This window comes from Eptesicus fuscus, chromosome 8 (genome assembly GCF_027574615.1).
Source record: "Eptesicus fuscus isolate TK198812 chromosome 8, DD_ASM_mEF_20220401, whole genome shotgun sequence".
Classification (NCBI taxonomy): domain Eukaryota; kingdom Metazoa; phylum Chordata; class Mammalia; order Chiroptera; family Vespertilionidae; genus Eptesicus; species Eptesicus fuscus.
In genome coordinates, this window is record NC_072480.1 from 44,148,388 (window position 1) to 44,166,941 (window position 18,554).

At 39.2% G+C, this 18,554-nt stretch overlaps 1 protein-coding gene and 1 pseudogene across 2 annotated transcripts in view; one reads left to right on the forward strand and one right to left on the reverse strand.

The window, feature by feature from the left end:
• Nucleotides 1–3,256: 3,256 nt before the first annotated feature.
• On the reverse strand, nucleotides 3,257–5,770 carry LOC129150104 (COX assembly mitochondrial protein homolog; annotated as a pseudogene).
• The window catches only part of UCHL3 (ubiquitin C-terminal hydrolase L3), a 58,427-nt gene continuing 43,217 nt past the window's right edge, over nucleotides 3,345–18,554 (forward strand). Inside the window, exons 1-3 of one of the 2 annotated variants that reach the window (XM_028149048.2) lie at nucleotides 3,345–3,378; nucleotides 3,494–3,505; nucleotides 5,533–5,560. The gene's annotated coding sequence lies outside the window, so the exon portion shown is untranslated. Of the gene's footprint in view, nucleotides 3,379–3,493; nucleotides 3,506–3,605; nucleotides 3,708–5,532; nucleotides 5,561–18,554 lie in introns of those variants that run through there. The other variant, XM_054719854.1, reaches the window with a different exon arrangement.

Genomic DNA, 18,554 nt, shown 5'->3' on the forward strand with positions numbered 1-18,554 from the left:
CATCATTGATGTTTCTATCTCTCTCTCCCTCTCCCTTCCTCTCTGAAATCAATACAAATATATATTTAAAAACGCAAAAAAAAAGTGACATAAAATAGACCACAAAATGAACACTTGTTTCTAATATGAGACTTCAGCTGCCCATAAGCGTGCTGGATATTTCAGATTTACCAAATCACAGGGAACTTGAGTTTTTTGCCATTCTTCCACCTATGTCTGCAAATGACTGTGAAAGTGACAAGAGTATTGATCTGGGGGGTTAGAATTATTAACAAGTAAATGTTAGCAAGTAGGCCAATTCAAAAAGGAGGATTCATGAATATTGAGGATGAACACTACTTTCCCCTTAGTGGAAAAAACTTAATAATATGGCAAAAGATGTGGATAAAGGGAGGGTTAAAAATGGGGGCCAATAATATAGAATCTTGGGCCCCATATCAGACTTATGGAATCAAATTTGCATTTCTGACTTCCCAGATGTTTGTATGCACATTCAGATTTCAGAAGTACTGCCCTCGATATGATTGTAGGTACACCCATGGCAGAGGAGGACAGTTAAATCCTACAAAGATTAGGGGCCTACTACATTAATAAAGTTTTATAAACTTTATTTTTCTAATCCTCACCCAAGGACATGATTAGAGAGCAGAAGGTGGAGAGAAAGAGAGGGAAATTTATGTGGGAGAGAAACATGGGGGTATGTGTCCTGACCAGGAAACAAACTGGCATCCTTTCGGTTGCACAGGATGACGTTCAACCAACTGAGCCATGCTGGCCAGGCTAATAAAGTTTGCGGGTTTTTTTTCAATCCTCACTGGAGGATATTTTTCCATTGATTTTTAGCGAGAGTGGAAAGGAGAGGGAAAGACAGAGAGAAATATCAATGTGAGAGAAACACATCGAGTTGTTTCCTGCGCGCACCCAGACCAGGGACTGGGCCAGGGCGGAGCCTGCAACCGAGGTACGTGCTCTTGACCAGAATCAAACCCGGGACCCTTCGGTCCATAGGCCAATGCTCTGTCCACTGAGCCAAACTGGCTAGGGCTAATAAAGTTTTTATGGGTCCAAAAGTCTGGGCATGCTGGGACAACTTTCTAAGGAGAAGAAAACCTTATTGCACATTTCATTTTCTATTCATTGGGAAGAGGCGGAGCACTTGGTGGGGCTTTTTGGCTTTTGGAGGCAGCATATGCCACACATGGGACTATAGCTGCAAGATCTTTATTGGGAAACGCAGGCAGCTGCCAGTTTAAGTGGGTCCCTGAGTGCAGTATCGCAAGTCCAAGCTTAAATGCCAGCTGCCTTGCTATTTGGCTCTATGTCTCAGCGGATCCAATGGTGCTTGAGATGTCCATGGGAGTTAAGGATGCCGTATGGAGTCTTAGGTAAGCTCTAATAAGAGAGTCATGGTGCAGAAACTCAGGATCTGGAGCAAGGCCATACCTCTGACAGCAAGTCATTTGTAAAATAGCCCCTGGTATGCCACTGAGAGCCTGACCATGAAACTCAAGTATGATGAAACTACAGCTGCCCATCGCGGGCTGGATATTTCAGATTTACCAAATCACAGTTGGGTGGGGATAGCAACAAGCTATTGGGCAGATAAGAAAGAAGAGGAGTCATGGATTGGCAATTCCTTAGAGGTCAAAGGACAAGTGACCAGAAAAAACATGAGTGGGAGAGTTGGAAGTTTCCCAAGAAAGGCAAACTCAGTATAATACTCTTTTCCTCACTCTCTGTTTCTCTCCCTGGATGCCCTCTATTGGGTGCATAATAGTAATATGCACTCTACCCCAGGTCAAATCTCTAGAGTTACCATTGACAATTCCTGCACATCAAAGGGATGCCCCCTTGCCAAAACCGGTTTGGCTCAGTGAATAGAGCGTCTGCGGACTGAAGGGTCCCAGGTTTGATTCCGGTCAAGGGCATGTACCTTGGTTGCGGGCACATCCCCGATAGGTGTGCAGGAGGCAGCTGATTGATGTTTCTCTCTCCTCGATGTTTCTAACTCTCTCTCCCTCTCCCTTCCTCGCTGTAAAAAAATCAATAAAATATATATTTTTTTAAAAAGGGATGCCCCCTTAAAACAGTATCTTTTTAACCTGTGCCTGCCTCTCGATCTCCATGATTACTACCCTAATTCAATCTCATCAGTTCACGTGCAGGTTTTCTACATTGTTGACGAACGGTGTTTCTGCATACCAGGTTATTCTATTCACGCCTCAAATATTTATTGTGCATCTATTATGTATCAGGCACTGGGTTAGTTATAGGGGAAACAATGTGAAGAATTTAAATATATGCTGCTGCAGGCCTCATGGAATTTAGTCTGGTAGAAGAGAGATATGGAAATCCTCCTTAAAATCCTTCCGTGATTCCCTGCTGTTTTCAAGATGAAGCCCAAATGTCTTGACTGGATTGTCCCTACCTATCTCTCCAGCATCACCTCTAATGACTGTCCTTGAATCTTGCAGGCTCTGCAGCCACAATGTACACTTTCCCTTCTTCAGGGCACCTCTTTTAAAAGGGTTCACTCCCGCTGTCCACCTTCTACAGGAAGCCTTCCCGACACTCCCTTCCCCCTTTAGCTGCACTTCTCTGTATAGTTCCAGCACACCTCGTGGCACCACTACCACATATGCATCACACTTTATTGTTCCACCTCTTATACTCTATCGAGAGCTCAGCTTTGTGTAACCAATATTTAGTACAGCGTCTGATTCATAGAGGGTTCTGAACTTGACCTTTTTTGTCAAACATGCCCCCCACTCTGCAGTAGCAAACAAGGTCAGCACATCACTTCTGCACCTTGACAAAGGAACTTCTGGGGCACGCCTCCCTGGCGTCCTCAGGCCTTAGGGCTTTCAGATGGGCAGCTGCCCTGTCTCTACCCCTTAGACTAGGGTTTAGTGGTGCGCCCCCTAGCGCCGCCGGCTGACGCTGCAGGGATGGGTGGGGCGCTCGCCACCACGCGGTCCTAGACAGACGCAAGGCGCATGCGTAGCACAAGAGAGCTTGGCTACGATAGGAAGAGTCCAAGCGTGGGGGGGGGGCGAGCTGTAGTGGATGCAGATACGTTTTCCTTTTGCAGTAGGGAGGCGCCTCTTATTATTTTCCTCTCCGATTGTCCCTTAACTTAAAATGTAAGACTTTCCGTGCAGCTTTGCAGGGAGCGAGAAAGGGGCTAGAGTGTTGTCAAGCTCTTCTTCGTCCTTAAGCACCCCCCCGGGAGGGCGGAGGGTTGGACGGTCCCAGGTCACGGCGAGCGGGGCGGAAGCGGCCGCAGCTGCGACCGCGAAGGCTGTCAGAGCTGGCGAGTGGCCGGGCGGAGCTGCCATGGAGCGACACCGCTGGCTGCCGCTGGAGGCCAACCCCGAGGTGAGCGCGGCTCTGATTTCGGCCTGGGGAGGCAGGCGGGGGCGAGGGGAGCCGGGCTGCCGCCGCGGGTCAGGGGCAGTTGGTCTCTCAAGCGTGTTCTCTGTTTCGTTTCCAGGTCACCAACCAGGTGAGTGAGGAGTCTCGGCGCTCGGGACCCTGGAGCCCTCCCTGGCCGTCTACGCCTCCGCGCCCCCCAGGAGGGCCCCCTCTGGCGGGTGTGCCCATGTTACGGCCAGTCTCCCTCCCACCTAGCTCCTGGATACACCCCCAGCTGGCTCGGCGCCTCCTGGGGTCCCATTCCCTCGCCGTCAAGTTTCCTGCACCTCGGGGTGGGAGCGATGTTCATTCACCCTGTACTCCTCGTTCCTCTCTTCGTTTTCTTCCTTTCCTGCTCGTGCGGATTCCATCATTTTCCCACCCCAGTACCTTCTGGGTGACTAATTTGCCTGCACTACCTGACTCCAAGCTTTGTAAACTCGCCCACCCGGTCCTTGTAATTTCATCCACCGCCTGCACCGTGAAGTCACCTTCCAATCATCTCTGCACCCATCAAGTCACGCCCCTTCCCCGCCACGCCCCTTTTCTCTTCCAGCTTCTTAAAACTGGAATTCAGTTCCTTTTACACCGTAGAAAGCTCAGTACAGTCGTTCCCACACTCTTCTTTGCCACATAACAACCTTTAAAGTTCGCCTGGGTTTGGAGGGTCAGGTTTGAGGAGGAAGAGGGAACATCCCCCCGCCACTCCATTAAAAGAAGAGTAAGCGCTGCCAGGTGTAAACTTGAGATTTTCTCAGGTCTGTCTTGCCTTACATTCTCAACAGGTAGTTGACTTCGTATTGCCGTCTTCGTTTATTTTTTACATATAAAATTTCCTCCCATCATCTTCATTCTCATCACCAAAGAAGAACGTTTGTCACGCACTTAATTGGCTCTTGGTTTTCAACGCTTGCAGAAAATGCCTTTTTTATATAATGAAAGTAGATAGACATATTTGAACGTTGGCAGCAAACCCCTTGTCTTCCTCGGGTTTATTATATGCGTTGGAAATGACTATGATTTCCCCAACTGATCTCTTCAGTAATCTAGAAAAAGCTTAAAACCCAGCATCTATCTTTTATATTATTCTAGTGGTGGCGTTTCCTATCTATGTTCATTTCCTTTTGTATTACCCCCTTTGAAATTTGCTGTTCATTTTTTTGCCCCCTAACACGTTTTGACCACGTTATAAGTTGAGAATAATCTTTAGGCAGAAGTCAGTATTTGCACCTTCTGACTTAATGCCATAGGAAAGAAGCATATTTCTCTTAGACTTAATCCAAAACTAGTTGTACACCTTTTGTGAAAAATCAGTTTACCATATATCTGGAGAGTGTAGGGTTCCATTGATTTATGTGGTTGTTCTTTCACCAATACCAAACTGTTTTGACTACTGTAGTTTTATAGTAAGTCTTATTTTTCAAAACTGTTTAGGATATTTTAGTTACTTTGCGTTTCTATGGAAGTTTTACAATCAGCTGGACAATTTCCACAAAAGTCCTATTGTGATTTTGATGGTGAATGTGTGCCCAAATCTATAACTACATTTTGGGGGAAATTAGCATCTTAACAATACTGAGTCTTGCAATTCATGAAGATGGTATATCTCATCATTTATTTAACTTGTTTCTTTTTTTTTTTTTCTTGGTTATTTTTATTTATTTATTTATTTTATTTCTTTTTTTTTTCATTAAGGTATTATATGTGTACATATTTTACCATTGCGCCCCCCACCACTATTTAATTTGTTTCAACAGTGTTTTGTAGTTTCAGCATGTAGCTATTGCACATATTTTGTTAGATTAATACCCAAGTGTTTAGTGATTTTTTGGTGCTATTGTAAATTATACTGTTTTAAAGTTTTAATTTCTAATCATCCATTACTTTATGTAGAAGTACTGTTTTTTTTAATGAAGAAACTTTATTTCAGATAAAATTAATATTTCCAAAATTAAGGATAAAGTAAATATACTTCCTTGTGTCCATTATTTTAGGTAATTGTGATTTCTATGAATAGAGTTACTGAGTATCATTTGAATATTTGCCTATGTGTTTATTGGAAGCTTCTGTAGTCTTGATAGCAATTCCAGTTTTTCTGAATTCTTCTTTTTCCTTCAGGCATTCCATGTTGCATTCTTCATAAAAGGTAGGATCATTGTAGTAAGCCATTGGACATTCTTTCAATGCAGAATTTTCTTTCCAGCATTTTACTATCTAAGGATTCCAGATTCCTTGCACATATGGTAAATCTTGAACTTGTTCAGAACATCTCTCTTGGGCCTTTTATCATTATTTTAGGGATCAAAACATCTTTTTCGACATGTCTGAGATGCTATTCTGTTGGGTTGAGTGCCATCTCGGCAACAGAGCTTAAGATACTGGTTTTTATATATTGATTTTGTGTCCTACTGCCTTGCAAAGTCACTTATTCTAATAGTTTGTTTTTTAGATGCTGTGTGATTTTCTATATAGACAATCATATTCTCAATGAATAGACTGTTTTATTTCTAACTTTTCAATCTGTGTGCCTTTTATATCTTTTTGCACTGGTTAGGACCTTCAGTACAACATGGAAGGTTGGAGATAGAACATCCTTGCCTTGTTTCAGATGTTAGGGGGAAAACATTTGATCTTTCATCATAAAAGATGTTAGTTGTAGGGTTTTGGTAGATGCTTTTTATCAAGCTAAGAAAGTTCCCTTCTTAGTTTGCTGAGAGTTTTTATTCATTATCAATGTGAATGTTCTCAAATGACTTTTCTGCGTCTCTTGATATGATCATTTAAGGAAGAAATAATACCAATTCTACATAAACATGGAAGAGGAGGGACATTTTTCAACTCATTTTATGACCAGCATTACCAGACAAACCATAATAACAAAAACTGAAAGCCAATATCCCCCATGAACATAGATGTAAAAATCCTCAACAAAATATTAGCAAAGAGAATTCAACAATATATAAAAGGATAATATATTCTGACCCAAACAGTTTATTATAAAGCTGGTTCACCATTCAAGTCAATCAATGTAATTACCTATATTAACAGGTTATTTTTAAATTATTTCTTTTAATAAGATGTAAGCTTGTTTTACTGGAAACATATTCTGTGATTCAGCTATTATTGGACTTTGTTCCTAGGTAATCTTGTAAACTATAAAAAAACATTTACTTGTTCACATTAATTAAATAATATTTTGGGAGCATCTTTTTTTAAAAAATTATTTCAGAAAGAGGAAGGAAGAGGGAGAGAGAGAGAGAAACTTCAATGATGAGAGAAAATCATTGATAGACTGCCCCCCTGCACGCCCCTTACTGGGGATTGAGCATGTGCCCTGACTGGGAATGGAACCTTGACCTCAGGGTTCATGGCTCCACCCTCAATCCCTTGCCACACCAGCCAGATGGCGGCATCTTTTTTAATACCAGGTACCTGAGCAGGAGGTGGTTATACTTTGGTGATTAAAACATTCATAGTTTTCTGCTTTTCAGTCCAATGGGAAGAGACAGAAAAGTAAGTGAATAATTGGCAATAATATAGGTACAATGATAGAAATTAACAGGGTACTGTGATGAAGACAATCAGAGAAAGCATCACAGGTTAGATGGTGACAAGGAGGCCATTCGGAGGTGTCATAAACAGAAGAGATGTTATTTGTATATGATTGTATTCTATTTCTGGCATGCTTTGTTGTGGTTCAGTTTGTTTTAAAAATAATTTATAAAAGAAGTGATGCACTTTTAGTGAGAGAATGTGCAAGTATCTAGGCAGTGATTAGTTTTAGCCATAATTTTTGTGGTTGTTTCTTTATTCTCTTTGTATTAGTGATAAAACTGAGGATAGATAATGAATAGATATTTAATTAACTGACTTAGAATTACTAGAATTAAGCCACAGGTAACCCCAACAACAGTATCCATCTATACCTTTTCTAATTTTCTCAATTAATGGAATAGAAAACCTTTCACTTACCTTGATTTCACAGTGTTACCATTTGGAAGTTGCATGTGTTATTATTGTACTTTTAGTTTGAGCAAATATTGGTTTTGCTCTAATGATGCCTACTTTGTATAAGAATGATCAACAGATCATTATAAACTATTACACATTAACTAGTAACCATGTGTCTCTAGGTATGTTAAGCAATGATTTCTTTTGTTGGTTAATATGCTGTCAATCCCTTCTAAGAATATTTTATCATGCTACAGGTAGGATTTACCTTACCTAGAATGAAGTATTATAAAATTTATTTTAAAAATTTAAGCATCTTTTATTTACACATACATTTAAAGGGGTAATAGCAGCTTGCAGCAGATTTTAGGTAATTAAGCATAAGAATTATAACTTAAAAAACAACAACTCCAGTCTGTGATAGAGGCAATCATAACATTTCTTCTTATGAGCACACTAGATTTTCATCCTGATTTATGTTTTGTGATTTGAGTACAACACAGCCACACTATGTATATTTTAAATGTTATTGTGTTTTAGAACCAATAATTTTTGGTATAGAAATTCCTAAAAATATTCCTAATGGTGATTTTATTGAAGAGGTGATATATTTTCTATCATCCTATCTAATAAAGAGGAAATATTCTAATCGACTGTCATTCCCTCACAAAATGGCGGTGCCCACAGCCAATAAAGAGGAAATATGCTAATTAAATGCCACACCCTCACAAGATGGTGGCGCTCACAGCCACAAGATGGTGGCACCCAGTCCCCTCAGCCCTGCCTCAGTCCCCCAGTCTCCTCAGCCCCACCTCACCCAGTTCCCGCAGCATCCAGCCTCAGTCCTCCAATTCCCTCAGCACCGCAGGGGAAGGCAGTTGGGGGTGATTGGACTAGCAGGGGAGGGCAGTTGGGGACGATCATGCCAGCAGGGGAGTAGTTAGGTGTCAATCAGGCCAGCAGGGGAGTGGTTAGGGGCAATTAGGCAGGCAAGTGGTTAGGAGCCAGCAGTCCTGGATTGTGAGGGATGTCCAAGGGGTCCCAGATTGGAGAGGGTGCAGACTGGGCTGAGGGACAACCCCCCCCACCCCCGTGCACAAATTTTGTGCACCAAGCCTCTAGTAATGTATACTATCCAAAGGAAAATAAATGTAAGGTAACTATTATATTTAGCTTAGATGCTTAGAGTTGGAAAAAGAATTAGCGATCATCTGCTGGACTTTGGCCATAAATATACAAAGATTTTCTAGTTAGTAGATTCCATCTTAGGGAAAAACCCTGTTACTCTATCCTCCTCTAGCTACTGTCTCACATCTGTTTTCCCTTCTTTGTAAGAATTGTTCATAGGAGCTGTTGCTACTTTCTCATCATCATTTTCCTCCTGTGTTCATTTCTATCTGACTTGTTTCTGTCCTCACCATTTCATATTAAGTATTTTTGTAGCGTTTACTAATCATCACTTTGCCAGATCTATTTGTCATTTTCTGTCCCCAAATTTCTTGATCTCTCAGCAACAGTTGATAGAGTAGGCCATTCCATCTTCTTGAAACATCATCTTTTCTTGGCTTCTGTGATAATTCTGGTTTTCCTCCTTTTTATCTGACTGTTTCCTAGATTCACCTTTGCTAGATCATCTCCCTCCCAGCTTCTAAGGAGTTCCTGAGAACCTTGTCCTAGGTTGCTAATCTTTTCTTTCTTTTTTTTTTTTTTCTTGTACAAGAGGAATTTAATTTTCCTTTATTTTTGTATTTTTAATAAATCTTTATTGTTCAGATTATCACAGGTGTTCCTCTTTCCCCCCCATAGCTCCCCTCCACCTGATTCCCCACCCCACCCCATGCTCTTACCCCCCGCCACTGTCTTCATCCATAGGTGTAAGATTTTTGTCCAGTCTCTTCCCACACCCCTCAGATCCCCTTCCCCCTGATAATTGTCCGTCCCCTCCCTTTCTATGTCCCTGATTCTATTATATTCACCAGTCCATTCTGTTCTTCAGATTTTTTATTCACTTGATTTTTAGATTTACTTGTTGGTAGGTATGTATTTGATGTTTTTTTGTTGTTCATAATTTTTACCTTTACCTTTTTTTTCTTCTTCCTCTTCTTAAAGAATACCCTTCAGCATTTCATGTAATCCTGGTTTGGTGGTGATGAACTCCTTTTGCTTTTTCTTGTCTGTGAAGCTCTTCATCTGACCTTCAATTCTGAATGATAGCTTTGCTGGGTAGAGTAATCTTGGTTGCAGGTTCTTGCTGTTCATCACTTTGAATATTCTTGCCACTCCTGTCTGGCCTGCATAGTTTCTGTTGAGAAATCAGCTGACAGTCGAATGGGTGCTCCCTTGTAGGTAACTAACTGTTTTTCTCTTGCTGCTTGTAAGATTTTCTCTTTGTCTTTTGCCCTTGGCATTTTAATTATGATGTGTCTTGGTGTGGTCCTCTTTGGATTCCTCTTGTTTGGGGTTCCATGTGCTTCCTGAACTTGTAAGTCTATTTCTTTCACCAGGTGGGGGAAGTTTTTTGTCATTATTTCTTCAAATAGGTTTTCAGTATCCTGCTCTCTCTCTTCTTCTGGCACCCCAAAAATTTGGATGTTGGTATGCTTAAAGCCGTCCCAGAGGCTCCTTATGCTATCCTCACACTTTTGGATTCTTCTTTCTTTCCGCCTCTCTGGTTGGGTGTTTTTTGGTTCCTCATATTCCAGATCTTTGGTTTGACTTTTGGGGTATGTTGATCTACAGTTGAGTTTCTGTATATTCTTTATTTCAGACAGTGTATGCTTAATTTCTGATTGGTCCTTTTCCATTTTTTTGGTATTCTCATTAAGGTCCTTGAAGGTCTCTTCAAGTTTCTCAGTGGTTTTTAGAAGATTTTTGAGTAACCTTATAAATGTGGTTCCGAACACTGTGTTGTCCATTAGTTTACTTTCCTCCATCTCTTCTATTCGTGACATACTTCGGTGTCTCCGCATTTTGGCTGCCTCCCTGTGTTGATGGAGTGGCTTTGTGTGGTCAGTGACCTATAGGGGCCGGTAGCTCAGCTTCCCCAATCACCCTAGGTGGTCGCTCTTGGTACCCCCCTTTGTGGGCTGAGTGGAAAGTCTTGGTGTAGTTAAAAGCCTTGATTGCTGTTGGTACAGTGGGAGGAATTGACCTCCAGGCCAATTGGCTGTGAGGACCTGCTGTGTCTATAATGGAAGCACTGCTGCGATGGAGACACGGTTTTGGTACAGGGCTTGTTTGAGTGGGGCTTTGGTGCTCACTGAGTCTGCCTCCCGAGTGTGTCACTTATGGATGTGAAGAGTTGAAATCTGGTGCCTCACACTGGCCACTAGGTGCATTGGCTTCTGGATCTCCAATGGGGTGCAGTTCAGCTGCTGTCTGAGGCTACCCTGCAGGAGCTACAGCTAGAACCGTGGCCCTCTCCTCCCTGCTTGGAGCTTGGAGGCCTTGGAGCTGTCTGTATCAGGTTGCAAGTTTACTAGTTTAAACTGCAATAGAGAAGGCCATTCATATGCAAAAGCAGCTGCTAGGAGCTTGGGTGTGTTTGTAGATTGTGTGGGGCGGAGTCTCAGGGTGTCACTAGGCTAGGGCTTGTCAAACAGCAATGGCTGACAGTGAGCCGCCTCCAAGCACATCCTGCAATCGCGTCCCCGCCGTCTCGCGCGCCCCGGCGCAGCCAACAATACTACCTCCACGCAGCTCTGCTAGTAGCCACCCTCACTCCGACCCGATGGCAGACAGCCCAGTCTCTCCCCAGAAACTGGATTTCAGAGAGATTGGGGGCTTGTCTCTCTTCAGAATGAAGAAAGCAACACCTGCCTCTAGCTAGGCTCCCTTGCCAGCTCGTAATGTGCGCGTGCTCCCCTGTACCTCAGTTTTTCAGCGTTTGTGCCCTGATTGCTCCCATCTCTTTCGGTCTAGTTGTAGAGGTTCCGCTCAGCCAGCTTTCCCGTTCTGTCTTTTAGTTGTAGTTTTGGAAATTGTTGTGGAAGGCAGCAGCCCAGATGTTTATGTACGCCGCCATCTTGGATCTCGCTAATCTTTTCTATGTGCATTCTCTCCCTAGTGATGTTTTCTATTGTATAGCATTAATACTATCAATCGTCACGTAGTTGATCATATTTCCTCTAAGCGTGGACTTCACCAAATTGGAAACCTGTATATTCAACTACCTCTTTGATACCTCCATTTTGATGTCTTATAGATACCTCAGACTTAACATGGCTGAAAAAGAAATCTGGATTTAACCTCCTCTCACCTGTCCTCTAATGCATTTCCCCAGGCTTCCAAGGGAACTGCCTTTTTATCTAATGCTCAAGTCAATGTCATTGAATCTTCTTCACAACTATGCTAATTTGGAGAGGCTCTGTTGCATGGATTTGATATCTTGGGTTTTATCTGGGCTGTGAGACTATGAGCAGTTCCCTGTCCTCTGTACCTTAGTTTCTTACAATCTCTCCTGATCTTGTAAAATTGTAAGGATTAAATAAATGACTACATATAAAGTATGTAGAGCAATTTCTAGAACAAAGCATTCACTCTGTGAATGTTAGCTTTTTAAAATATTGTTCTTTCCCTAACCTCTCTCATCCTTGTAGACTTTTCTTTCAAATTCTATTCCAAATCTGGCCATTTTCTTCATTTCCACTACTACAGCCCCAACGACCATCATCCTCAAGTTTAGACAACTGCAGTAACCTCCTAACTAGTTTTTCTGCTTCTCCTTTCACCTCCCCCAAATCTAGTCTCCATTTGTATCCAAAGTGGTTTTCAAAAAATGCAGGTCATATCTCTTGTCTCCTTGCTTAAAACAGAACACAATATGGTCTTCCGAGCTTACTGTGGCCTGATGAGGAAGCACTGCCCACTGCTGTTCCGCTCCTGCTGAGCTGTCTTTGAGTGTCATACCCATTCCTGCATCAGAGTCTTTGCACTTGCTCACTTTTTGCTTGAATCATCCTGATCTGAGTTGTTTCATGGCTGTTAATTTCTTGGCATTTGTGGCTCAATTTGAAGTCACATCCTCAGCCTTTTTTTTGATTAGCAGTTAAAGTTCCTCCCCACCCCCCGAATCTGCACTGACATTGTGTCTTGTTTTATTTTCTTCAAAATACGTACTGCCTTGTGAAATAATCTTGTTTATGTCTTTACTTGTTTATTGGGTGTATACTACTACTAGAATGTAAATCCTATCAGAGCAAAGACTTGTCTGAAGTACTAAGAATGGTGCCTGGCTGCTAGCGTTCTCTCTACATATAGTGAGTGGGAGAAGAATAAACATATAGCTGCTCCAGAAAATCTTTCTCAAAATCATCTTTAATGTGGTCATGAGTCTTTTATTTTAATATTCTAATGAGCAGCATTCTATCGCATAAGGTGGTTTAATTTCTTATAATAATGAGTAGTATATAATAAGAGCTAAAAGAATTATATTTATTGAAATAAAATCTGTTTTTCTATAACTTCCTCCAGTTGCCCATCAGTCCTCCCAGTGAAACCATACAGAGTAAATCTAATTGCTCTTTCATGATATTACTGAAAAATATCTGGGGTTAAGGATCATAATAATTTAAGGTTTTTTTTGAATGTGCCTAGACTCTCCAGCTGTGATGTCTTCCAAAACGTTATCATTCTTGGTCACCTTCCTTTGAGCTTGCTTCTGTTTGTCATTGTCCTTTATAAAATAGGCCTCCCAAAGCTAATATTATAAGACTTTAAAAAAAAAATGTTTTCAATTATAGTTAGTATTCAATATTATTTTATAATAGTTTCAAGTGTACTGCCTAGTGATTAGACATTTATAAAATTTACAAAATAATTCCCCCCGTAAGATCTAGTACACACTCGGCACAATACAATATTATTGACTATGTTCCCTATGCTACACTTTACATCCTGTGACTATTTTGTAACTACCAATTTATACTTCTTAATCCCTTCACTTCTTCACCCAGTCCCTCCAATGTCCCTCTCATCTGGCAACCATCAGTTGTTCTCTTTATGAGTCTGTTTCTGTTTTGTTTGTTCATTTACTTTATTCTTTAGTTTCCACATAAACATAAAATCATATGGTATTTGTCTCTGATTGACTTATTTCACTTAGCATAATATCCTCTAGGTCCATCCATGTTGCTGCAAATAGTAAGATTTTATTCTTTTCTATGGCCAAGTAATATTTATATTGTATATGTATGTGTACAATGTGTATTGTATATGTACCACCTCTTCATCCACTTGTCTATTAATGGGCAGTTAGGTTGCTTTCAAATTTGGGCTACTGTAAATAATGTTGCAGTGAATATAGGGCTTCATATATCTTTTCAAATAAGTATTTTGATTTCTTTGATAAATAACCAGAAGTAGAATTGCTGGGTCATAAGGTAGTTCTATTTTTAATTTTTTGAGGCACATCCATACTGTTTTCCACTGTGGCTGCACCAATTTACAATCCCACCAAAGTGTTCTCTTTTCTCCACATTCTCCCCAACACTTGTTGTTTGTTGATTTATTGACCATTCTGACAGATGTGAAGTAGTATCTCATTGAGGTTTCAATTTGCATTTCTCTGAAGATTGAGGAACAATTAGCATCTTTTCATATGTCTATTGGCCATCTGTATGTACTCTTTGGAGAAATATCTATTCAGGTTCTCTACCCATTTTTTAATTGGAATGTTTATTTTTTGCTGTTTGTGTTTTTTATAAATTTTGGATATTAACCTCTTATCAGATGTATCATTGGTGAATATCTTCTTCCATTCAGTAGGTTGTTTGTTTTTTTGTTTGTTTTGTTGATGGTTTCCTTTGCTGTGCAAAACTTTTTAGTTTGATGTAGTCTTATTTGTTTATTTTTTCTTTTAAGGAGATATCCAAAAAAATATTACTAAGAGCAATGTCAGACAGAGAGTTTACTACCCATGTATTTTTTCTAGGAGTTTTATGGTTTAGGGTCTTACATGTAAGTTTAATCCATTTTTAGCTTATTCTTATATATAGTGTAAGAAAGTTTTATTTTTTTTGTATATAGTATATATAGTTTTATTTTTTTTGCGTGTATCTGTTCAGTTTCCCAACACCATTTATTGAAGAGGTTATCTTTGTCCCATTGTATATTGCCTTCTTTATCATAGATTACTTGACCATATTGGCATGGATTTATTTCTGGGCTCTCTATTCTGTCCTATTGATCTATGTACCTATTTGTATGCCAGTACCATGCTGTTTTGATTACTATAGGATTGTAGTATAGTTTGATATCAGGTAGTGTGATACCTCCAACGTTGTTCTTTTTTCTCAATATTGCTGTGACTATTTGGGGTCTTTTGTGATTCCATATAAATTTAGGATTACTTATAATAGTTCTGTGAAAAATGTTATTTGATAAATGAATTCAGTAAAATAGGGTACAAAATTAAAATAATACATCTTTTTATAGCAAACTAGTACTGCATTATTTTTGTTGACAGTTGTTTAGTCAGTCCATATTGAGCCTTCAGAGAAATAAACCCCTTAATTCCCACATAAAATGTTTTCAGTATTTTCCTATTTACCTATTCTGTACTTTAATTTTCTACATCTCTATTAAAATTAATTTTGCTACTTTCCAGGTTTTAAGAACCATCATTTTCTCATTTAACTATTATTTATGCTCCTAGTTTTGCATCTAGCAATTACTACTAGTATACTTTTAATAATAGTTAAATCAAGCAATTACTAAATAAGTATAATTTCTGGCATAACCCACAGCATTAATGAATTTGTAATAAGGAAAAATCTATTGCTGTCCAGGATCTTAGGTCTTAAAGACTAGAGAAAGTGGCTTTAGAACAAATTTGAAAGGAAAGTAAATTTAATTTTTCTATTAAAAATTATAAAATCAGATTTTTTGTTATTTGACTGTCACCTAAAGATTGAGGGACAATTCATTATAAATCAGGGAAGAGGCTAACAGTGTTTAGATAGAGAACTGCAATTTGTGTGCAAAAATTTGGATGGAAGAGATGGTTATAGACCCTTTAAGAACTGGAGGAGTTCATTGTGGCTAAAGTTAGAAAAAAAGGTAGAAAAAGATACTTCAAGCAGTGAGAGATGGGGCTCGAAAAGTAAATAGGTGCCAGCACATCCAGAGTTTTGCATGTGGATTCTGGCAGCGAGACCTTGAAAAATCATGTAACCTCTCAAACTCAGTTTCCTTATTGGTGAAAACTTATCTTACCCGTTGCAATAAAGTTAAAGTGCATTAAAACTCTGCAAATGGTTTCTGATACATCATAATCTTAAAAATTATAAGTAATTTAAAATACTCTTTATCTGGTGGAAAGTTTATCATTGGGCCATTGAATAAAAAGGTAAGTTGACCAAGGATATTGTTATTTACTAATTTTTTTCACTGGCCAATATTTTAGAGGCATTGTGAAAATTTAGTGAACTAATCAGTCAGAATATTTTGTTATTCTATTACCCAGTGTTTAGAAAAGCCAGAAGACTAGTGTTAGAAGTTATAAGAGTCTTTATTTTGCTTCATGGAAACAGTATGCTAATTGTATAGAGATAGCTTTGCAAATGCATATATCAGATACTTTTCTTCGTGAGTGGTCTAGAAAGATTTTTGAAGGGTATAGTTCTAAGACTTATTTTGGGTTTTCTTCCAGTTTCATGAATTTAAATAAAATACACATGAATCAGTTCTATCGATTCGTAACTTAGAAGCTGCATTTAGCTATTACAAAATTACACTTTTTTAAAATATTGGAAAATAAAAAGTTGAGTTCACACTATTCAAGCTAACTGCTGTTAATATTTTAGAGAAATTTTTTCTTGTTTTTCTTTATTTGCATATAATCATCAAACCCACAGAAGGGTTGGTTTTAAATTATAAAAGTACAACACCTTTAAGATTTAAAGTAAGAGGTAAAAGTTGACGACTTATCTTATACTTAATAGATACTACTTTAATTGAACTTTATATCAATCTCATTTGATTTGGCGATATAAGTAGCACATTAAGGAAAACTGACTCTAGTGATAATTTTTGTATTTAATTTAATTCATTTTTGTGTTTAATTTAATCGACTGTTTAATCATTAATTGTGTCTGCAGTTTGATACTACTCAGTCTCACTACAGTTGCCGCCTTTGGAGCTTGGTACTTTTTATACTTGTTAGCTTATATCTTAATTACAATATGGCTTTTAGGGGTTCATAACATTAACATATACATTTAAATCCTCTTCTCAGAGTTAGGGCTGTCAGTCCTGTGCAGGTAATATTTGGAGTTGATTAAATGAATGCCTGAATTTAGATTAATAGCCAAATGTATCTTTTCTACCTCTTTAATGTGACACAAATAAAAACAAATATATAGCCCTAGCCGGTTTGGCTCAGTGGATAGAGTGTCAGCCTGTGGACTGAAGGGTCCCGGGTTTGATTCCCAGACAGGGCACATGGCCTGGAAGGCAGCCAGTCGATGATTCTCTCTCTCTCTCCCCTTCCTCTCTGAAATCAATTAAAAAAATATTTAAATAAACATACTAGTATATCTAAGACCTTATTTTTGACCAATCGTGTTATCATTAAGTAGAGTTTCTTCTACTGTCTGAGAAATGGATGGGAATACCTGTGTGTAAGATTAATAATACTATTTATGTAACGTGGCTTACTTTCCATCAGTTTAGGACAGCGATTTTCAACTGGTATGTCTTAAGGATTTTTAAAACATGCAACACCTGACTGTTGAGTCAGGGCCACTGACCTCTTTTCTCTTAGATTGTGAAATAAGAAAATGACAACAGCCAACACAACAATAGCTGTTCTGTGTGAATGACCTGTCTTAAACCATAAATATATAGGTCATATAATATAGTTGCATCTTATCGGTCATGTTGCATAGTAATGTTGCATCTGATTGGTTAATTCTTGATACCAGAAATACTTATATCTAAGTACAGATGCCTGATTTTTTAAAATATATTTTTATTGAATCAGAGATGAAGGGAAGAAAGATAGAAACATCAAGAATGAGAGAGAATCATTGATCGGCTGCCTCCTACATGCCCCCTACTAGGGACTGAGTCTGCAACCCAGGCATGTGCCCTGACCTAGAATTGAACTGTGACCTTCTGGTTCATAGGCCAATGCTCAACCATTGAGCCACACCAGCTGGGCAGACACCTGATTCTTTTAAAAGTCACTCTGGAGCAAAAAGGTTAGGTAATTACTATTGTTATTTTTTTTAAATCAAAATAATACCTATTTTTTGTTAGAATAGCAAAATATATTTTTGGTGTGCTGCAGAATTTTAGTAATCAGTTTATGTGTGCCATGAGAAGCAAAAGGTTAAAAATCGCCGATTTAGCAAGATCTGATCTGATGATCTAAGAACATGTGATCATTCTTTAGGGAGAAATACCTAAGGCACCTTTTTATTTTTTTAAAATATATTTTTATTGATTTCAGAGAGGAAGGGAGAGGGAGAAAGAGTAGAAACATCAATGATGAGAGAGAACCATTGATCGGCTGCCTCTTGCACATCCTCTACAGGGGATTGAGCCCACAACCCGGACATATGCACTGACCCTGAATGGAACCGTGACCTCCTGGTTCATAGGTCCAACACTCAACCACTGAGACACGCTGACTGGGCAAGCACCTTTTTATTTTTAAATTTCAGATGATGTTAGACCAATAGATGCTATAATGTATTTTTGAGGTAAGGTATAATGATGAATTCTTAATATGATTTTTTTGTTTCCTCTTCTCATTTTTTTCTGTCATCTGAAACTTATTTTGTGATAGTGCATTTTAAAAAATCATCTTTATTCAGTACAGACATTTGTTAAGAATTTGTGAAATTGACATAATTGTCATTGTTACATTTTTCTTTTTTCTCTCTGCAGTAGATTAGGGCCTGACATTTTATTTTCCTATGAAATCTTAATTTAAAAAAACACCATTCTTGTCCTGGCCGGTGGTCTCAGTGGTTAGAGCATTGGCCTGCACACCAAAGGGTCGTGGGTCGATTCCCAGTGAAGGGCATGTACCTGATTGGGAGGCAACTAATCTGTGTTCTCTCTCACATCAATGTTTCTCTTTCAAACTCTCCCCCCCGTCCCCCCCCCCATAAAAATCAATGAAAAAAATATACTTGGGTGAGTATTAACAACAAAAACAAAACAAACCACTATTCTTTTGT